At 44.9% G+C, this 6722-nt stretch overlaps 1 long non-coding RNA gene across 1 annotated transcript; it reads left to right on the top strand.

The window, feature by feature from the left end:
• The first annotated feature begins 4773 nt into the window (after positions 1–4773).
• On the top strand, positions 4774–5735 carry LOC118020320. Its single transcript, XR_004681848.1, has 2 exons — positions 4774–4862; positions 5330–5735. It is a non-coding gene; the product is annotated as an uncharacterized LOC118020320 (long non-coding RNA).
• Positions 5736–6722: the final 987 nt, after the last annotated feature.

The following is a 6722-nucleotide window of genomic DNA, read 5'->3' as shown; positions in this document are numbered from 1 at the left end:
CCCTGAATCGAGTCCCGCATCGGGCTCCCTGCTCGGCAGGGAGTCTGCTTCTCCCTCTGACCCTCCCCCCTCTCATGTGTTCTCTCTCATTCTCTCTCTCAAATAAATAAATAAATAAATCTTTAAAAAAAAAAAAGATCTTTCTTCAAATTTCAAGTCCAGTTTGGTAGTTAATGTTCCAGTTGGACTCCAAGAGGGATCAGAGGAGGATAAGTTAGATCCCACCAGTCCTCAGAAGTTAGGACCAAGAACTCAGAGGAATCCTTGCCCTGGCCTTCCAAGTCCTCAACCTAGGGTTTTCTCTTCTCTGTACTTGGCTCATGGCTGAGTCTACTTCTTAGTATTTCCTGAATCAGTCCAGTCTTCTCCATCCCCCAGGAAGGAACTTTCCCTTGTTCTCTTCCGCTCTGTGCTCTTGGTTCACCTGGTTTATGGGTAAACCTCTGCTTTTTCTGTGGATGGTAATTATTGATTGGTTTGCTTGCTTGCCTGTCTTCCCTAGCAGACCATGAGTTCCTTGAGGGCAAGGACCTTGTGTATTCATCTTTGTGTCCTGGCCTTGTCTGTAGCGACTGGCACATAGCTAAAAGACTGTTGAACTTGGGGTGCCTGGGTGGCTCAGTCAGTTGAACATCTGCCTTCAGCTCAGGTCATGATCTTGGGGTCCTGGGATCGAGCCCCACATCGGGCTTCCTGCTTAGCAGGGAGTTTGCTTCTTCCTCTGCCTCTGCCTCTCACCTCTACTTGCTCACACTCTCTCTCTCTCAAATAAATAAATAAATAAAACCTTTTTTAAAAATTTCAAATGTGTTAGACTCTTTTGCTCAATTGCTTAGGCTCTTTTGAAAGGTCTTCCGTTACTCTTAGGATAGAATCCACCCTCCTTTTCATGGCTTACCAGGGCTACGTGGCTACATTCTGCCCACCTCTCCAACTTCCTCTTCTGCCCTGCCCCACCTGCTCACCCTGGCCCACACACTGACCTTCTACTGTGCCCAAATACATCAAGCTCTTTCCCACTCAGAGCCATCCATTCACTCAGAACATATTTATCAGGAACCTTCTGTGTGCCAGACACTGTTTTTGTTAATGAAGACATCGTGGGGAATAAAATGCACACAAATCCTTGCCCTTGGGAAGCTTATATTTTAGTGAAGGAAGACAGACTGTAAACAGGAGAAGTAAATAAACATACCATGTTGGATGGAAATCAGTACTAAGTGGGGGGAAAAGCAGAGAGAGGGGAGTAGAGACGTTGGGGGATGGGTTTGCAGTTTTCAACATGGGAGCCAGAAATGGGCTCAAGAAAGAGGTATTTGAAGCCCTGAAGGCGAGGTTACAAGCCATGCCGAAATGTGGGGGAAGAGCATTCTCAGCAGAGGGGACAGCAAGTGCAAAGGCCCTGAGGCTGGGACACGTCCAGTATCTTCAAGGAACAGCAAGGAGGTCAGAGGGCTGGGGGGAGTGAGAGATGGGATGTGAGAGGTAACAGGAATCCTAATCAGACTCACCTGAACATGAGACTGGGGTAAGAACTTCGGCTTCTGTGGAAATTTCCAACTGGAATATTCCACCCTGACTCTCTACCTGTCTGGCTCTTTCCCATCCTACAGATCTCAGAGAGACTTTCCCTGACAACCCTCATTCTTCACTTTCACAACACTCTCTTTTCTTCATAATAAGTACCGAAATATGCAATTGTCGGATCTATTTCCATGTACTTACCCACTCACTATAACAGGAGTTCCACTGAGGGCAAGAGCCCCATCTGCCCTGCCCATCCTTGTAAACCCAGCGCTTAGCAGACTACCTGGCACTCAGTAAGTGCTCAATAAATAACTCGTTGAATGAAAAAAAGAAAGAAGAAAGAAAGAAAGAAAGAAAGAAAGAAAGAAAAAGAAATTCTGTAATTATTATTCCCAGCTTGAACCTTCCGAAGTATGAAGAATTATGTTTTGATGTTGGAGGACCATCCCCAGGAAATCTGTGGGCAAAAAGCTTTCAGACTGAGAAAAAAAAAAAGCCAGAAACATGCCACATTGAAAGACTTGGGAATTAGAATGGCCCGAGCTTCCAAAAAATAATATTAGGAGCTAGAAGGCAGAGGAACACAGCCTTCAAAATATTGCGTGAAAAATATTGTTTTGGTTTGGTTTTTTTTAAAGATTTTATTTATTTATTTGAGCAAGAGAATGAGAGAGACAGAGAGCACATGAGAGGGGGGAGGGTCAAAGGGAGAAGCAGACTCCCCGCTGAGCAGGTAGCCCAATGCGGGACTCGATCCAGGGACTCCAGGATCATGACCTGAGCCGAAGGCAGTCGCCCAACCAATCGAGCCACCCAGGCGCCCTGCGTGAAAAATATTGTTAACACGGAACTCTGCATCTAGCCCATCTATCAGTTAGGTGTGAGGGAGAATCAACGTAATTTCAGATACACAAACGTTCAAAGCATTTTACCTCGCATGCACTTTTTCTCAGAAAGTGATTGATGATAGGCTCCACCCAGATGAGAGAAAAACAAAAAGAAAGTATCCAGGAGACAATGGCTCTAACCCAGGAGCAAGGCAAGGAAAGCTTCCAAGCTGATGGCACAAGGAGGATTCAGCAAGACCCCTGTGCACGGGCTCATTCCAGATGGGAAGAGGAGGGCAGATGATTCCGGGATTGAGATCTCCCGGAAAATAGGGAAATTCACATGTTATCTACTCGATGCAACCGGGGCTGCCTGCCTAATTTGCAGGGCCCCGTGCAAGAGGGAAAACAAAGAAGCCTCTTGCTTAAAACTTAAGAATTTCAAAATGGGGGGGCGCCTGGGTGGCTCAGTTGGTTAAGCGTCTGCCTTCGGCTCAGGTCATGATCCTGGAGTCCCGGGATCGAGTCCCACATCAGGCTCCCTGCTCAGCAGGGAGTCTGCTTCTCCTTCTGACCCTCCCCCCTCTCATGTGATCTCTCTCTCTCTCTCAAATAAATAAATAAAGTCTTTAAAAAAAAAAAAAAGAAAATGTGATAATGCACACAATGGAATATTATTCAGCCTTAAAAAGGAAATCCTGTCAGTGCTACAACATGGATGGACCTTGAGGACATGATGCTCAGTGAAATAAGCCAGTCACAGAAAGACAAATATTGTATGATTCTACTTGTAAGAGGTACTTAAGGTAGCAAACTCCTAGAAACAGAAAGTAGAATGGTAGTTGCCTGGGGCTGGGGGGGAGAGGGGAAGTGGGAAGTTGTTTAATGGGTATAGAGTTTCAGTTTTGTAAGATGAGAAGTTTCCAGAGATCTGTTGCACAACAAATGTGAATATACTTAACACGACTGAACTGCACACTTAGAATGATTAAGATGATAAATTTAATGCTATGTGATTTCTACTACAATTTGAAAAAATGTTAATGATCTTTCCATATTGGACTGAAAGGATGAACTGGAAGGCTTTTCAGGTCCCACCAGACCCTATAGAAATCTATCTGTAAGCAAATACTTAAACATGTCATGTTATTACTATTTAAGTTTTAAATAGTAAGTACCTTTTGAGTGTCTTAAAGGGACTGCTTGGGGGAAAAAAATGATTACTTTGCAGTGAGAGCAGCCAACTCTAATTTATCAGGTTTGGAAAGTGAAATGTTTGTTTCTTGGGTTTTCTGAAGGGCATCAAAAGCAGACAGCATTTCCTGGGATTGAAAAAGTTTCGGTTTTCTGAGTCTTAAAAAAATGCAGCTATTCAACCCCCCTTATTGTATAAAGAATTAGAACCAGCCATGTTGGGGCATGTGAGTGGTGTTTTGATTAGGCATCTGACTCTTGGTTTTGGCGCAGGTCATGATCTCAGGGTCGTGAGATGGAGCCCTGAGTCGGGCTCTGTGCTCAGTGCAGAGTCTGCTTGAGAACCTCCTCCCTCTCCCTCTGCCCCTCCTGCTAGTGCTCTCTCTCAAATGAATAAATAAATATTTTCAAAAAACGAAAAGAACCAGCTATGTTGTCTGGGTAATTAATTTGTTTTCAATCTGAAAACCACAGCAGAAGTAATGAATAAATAAATTAAAAAAAAAAAAACAAAAGAATCTGCTATGTCATCTGGGTAATTTGTTTTCAATCTGAAAACCACATCAGAAGTATTTCCTTATTTGCTGTGACGACCAGGAAGCTCAGAACAAGATTTGTAGTACATCTCTAACTTCTACCCAGAACTTTATTTATTTATTTATTTATTTATTTATTTATTTATTTATTTTAAAGGGGGCTCCACGCCCAACGTGGAGCTCAAACTCACGAACCCAAGATCAAGAGTCACATGCTTTACCGACTGAGCCAGCTGGGCAACCTCTACCCAGAATTTTAGGCAATATGTGTTTAGGCAACATTGTGTTTTATTTTGTCTCTTAATTCATCTGATTTATTCCCTCCCTTAATGTTTGCTTGGCCCAGCTTCATCACTTACTTTTTTTTTTAATCTTTTGCACAGTATACATTTAGGAAATCCTCTTTGGAACATGGTGGGGCCAATAAATATAAAATACAAATGAGTCATGTGAACTGAGCACCTTACAGATACCGTCTTATATAGTCATAAATCTCCAAACATCATCAAGTCCATGACTTCCAAAGACAAATAAAATCCCAAGGCCAAGTGAAATTCATCCTGTGAAGCAGAAGGAAGTAGCAAAGCATTAGGGGTGGACTCTTTAACTAATATATTTCGTATCTCTTTGTAAACAGGAAGCACGTGGCTCTAACAGCCAACAGCTGATGGGGGGAGGAGGTGGGGAGGAAGGCTGGTTCCTGAACCAACTCATTCTGGGGGCAGTTATTGTTCACAGCAGTCTCGATTGAAGAAACCAGCAACCTTCTAAGAAAGAGGTAGGAAGTTAAAACTATACAGTGAGGAGACTTTTAAACACGCAGCTGTCTCATAAATCAAGATGACACTAATGATTTCTGTTAGTTGTAATCTGCTTCGAGTGGTTTCTCCAGCAGTGGGAGTGAGGGACTTTGAGCTATCCCCTTTGCGAAGGGCCTCGTGGAATTAAATCAAATTGAGTAAGTGCTGCGTCAGTTAGGGTTCTTGGTTGCAAGCCAGAGAAATGGACTCTCGCTTAGGCAAAACCAAAATACGTTAAAAAGATGTTATGGACTGAATGCCTGTGTTTCCCCAAAATTCGTATGGTGAAGCCCCACCCCCAGTGTGATGGGGTATTTGGAGAGGGGGCACTTGGGGAGTAATTAGGGTTGGATGAAGTCATGAGGGTGGGGCCCTCATGATGGGATCAGTGCCCTTTCAAGAGGAGACACTGGAGCCCTACCTTGTGCTTCCCTCCCACCCACAGCGTTAGAAAAGAAGAGGTCATGTGAGCATATGGTGTGATGACAGCCACCTCCAGGAGAGGCCTCAGAATGAAACCCACCTTGCTAGCACCTTGATCTTCGACTTCCCAGCCTCCAGAACTGTGAGAAATCCATGTCTGCTGTTTAAGTCACCCAGTCTATGATATTTTGTTATGGCAGCCTGAGTTGACTGAGACACAGGATATGGGGGTTCACAGAATCCAGAGGAAGCTGTGGGGCTGGTTGGAAAACCAGCAGGAACAGAGGGAGCTCCAGAAGCCCAGCAGCCACATTTGTACCATTCCTGGGGCGCAAAGCACCATTCCTACTGACCAGGAGTCAGCCGACTCTGGCCTGCTGGCCAATTCTTGCCTGCCACATGCTTTTGCAAATAAAGTTTTATCAGAACTACCTCTTTCTTACAACATTGCTGGTTTTTTCTATCCGAACTGCAGAGAACAATAACCCGTCCTAGAATACTCTTAAGTTGATGTGTTGTCTGCACTGCGTTTGCACTGTAACAGCATATTTGGGTAGTTTCGACAGAGATCATATGACCTGCAAAATCTAAAATATCTACCCAAAATGTTTGCTGATCCCTGCCATAGACTAACATAGAATAGGATGAAATAGCGCCCCCCCCCCCCCAGAGTTGTACAGTGCACTGGGGGCCTTGTCTGGAGGGAGGCTGGGCAGCAGAAGCCACAGCTAGGGTTATGTATAGGACAGGTCAGGTTCACATGCTGTCTCTCTGAGGGATCTGGGGTTTCCAACCCCTTTCTCCATTCTCTGTGTCCTTAGTCCATGGGCTGAGCTGAAGTCCTATGGGACAGAGAGTGGAAGGATCAGCCCTCTTGACCTCATTTACAAGGGTGGGTAAGGGTGCCAGGCATAGCCCTTCCTATAAGACTCCAAGCGAGTTCCTAGACAGGGGGCTTCGGGTCCTAACAGGAGGAAGAGGGAACTGGATGCTGATCAGCTGAAAGTCTACAAATGTCCTCACAAATATGAACAGCACAATCATTGTCTTATGAACCATCAAGGTAGACATTGTCATGTCTCAAGTCCAGAATCTTCTCCTCCCAGCTGCAACCCTAGTCCGGGCCAGCATTGTCTGTCCCCTGCTTTGTTGCTACAGCTACCTTATCCTCCTCCGGGCTTCCGGCCTTGCTTACTGCAGTCTGTTCTCCACACAGCTGTCAGAATATTCCTTCCACTCTTTATTTCACCGTAAGCTTGAAGTCAGGTTATATCATACCTCTGTTCACGCTGTCTAGCAGCTTCCTAGCTAACTCAGGGTCAAAGCCAAAATTGTCACCATGGCCGACCAGGGCTTGATCTGTCCCCGCACAGGCTCTCTGATCTTCCTTCCTACCATTCTTCCCTGCACGCCCT

Source organism: Mirounga leonina, unplaced genomic scaffold, assembly GCF_011800145.1.
Source record: "Mirounga leonina isolate KUSES-001 unplaced genomic scaffold, KU_Mleo_1.0 Mir_173, whole genome shotgun sequence".
Classification (NCBI taxonomy): domain Eukaryota; kingdom Metazoa; phylum Chordata; class Mammalia; order Carnivora; family Phocidae; genus Mirounga; species Mirounga leonina.
This window is presented reverse-complemented; position numbering and strand designations above follow the sequence as displayed.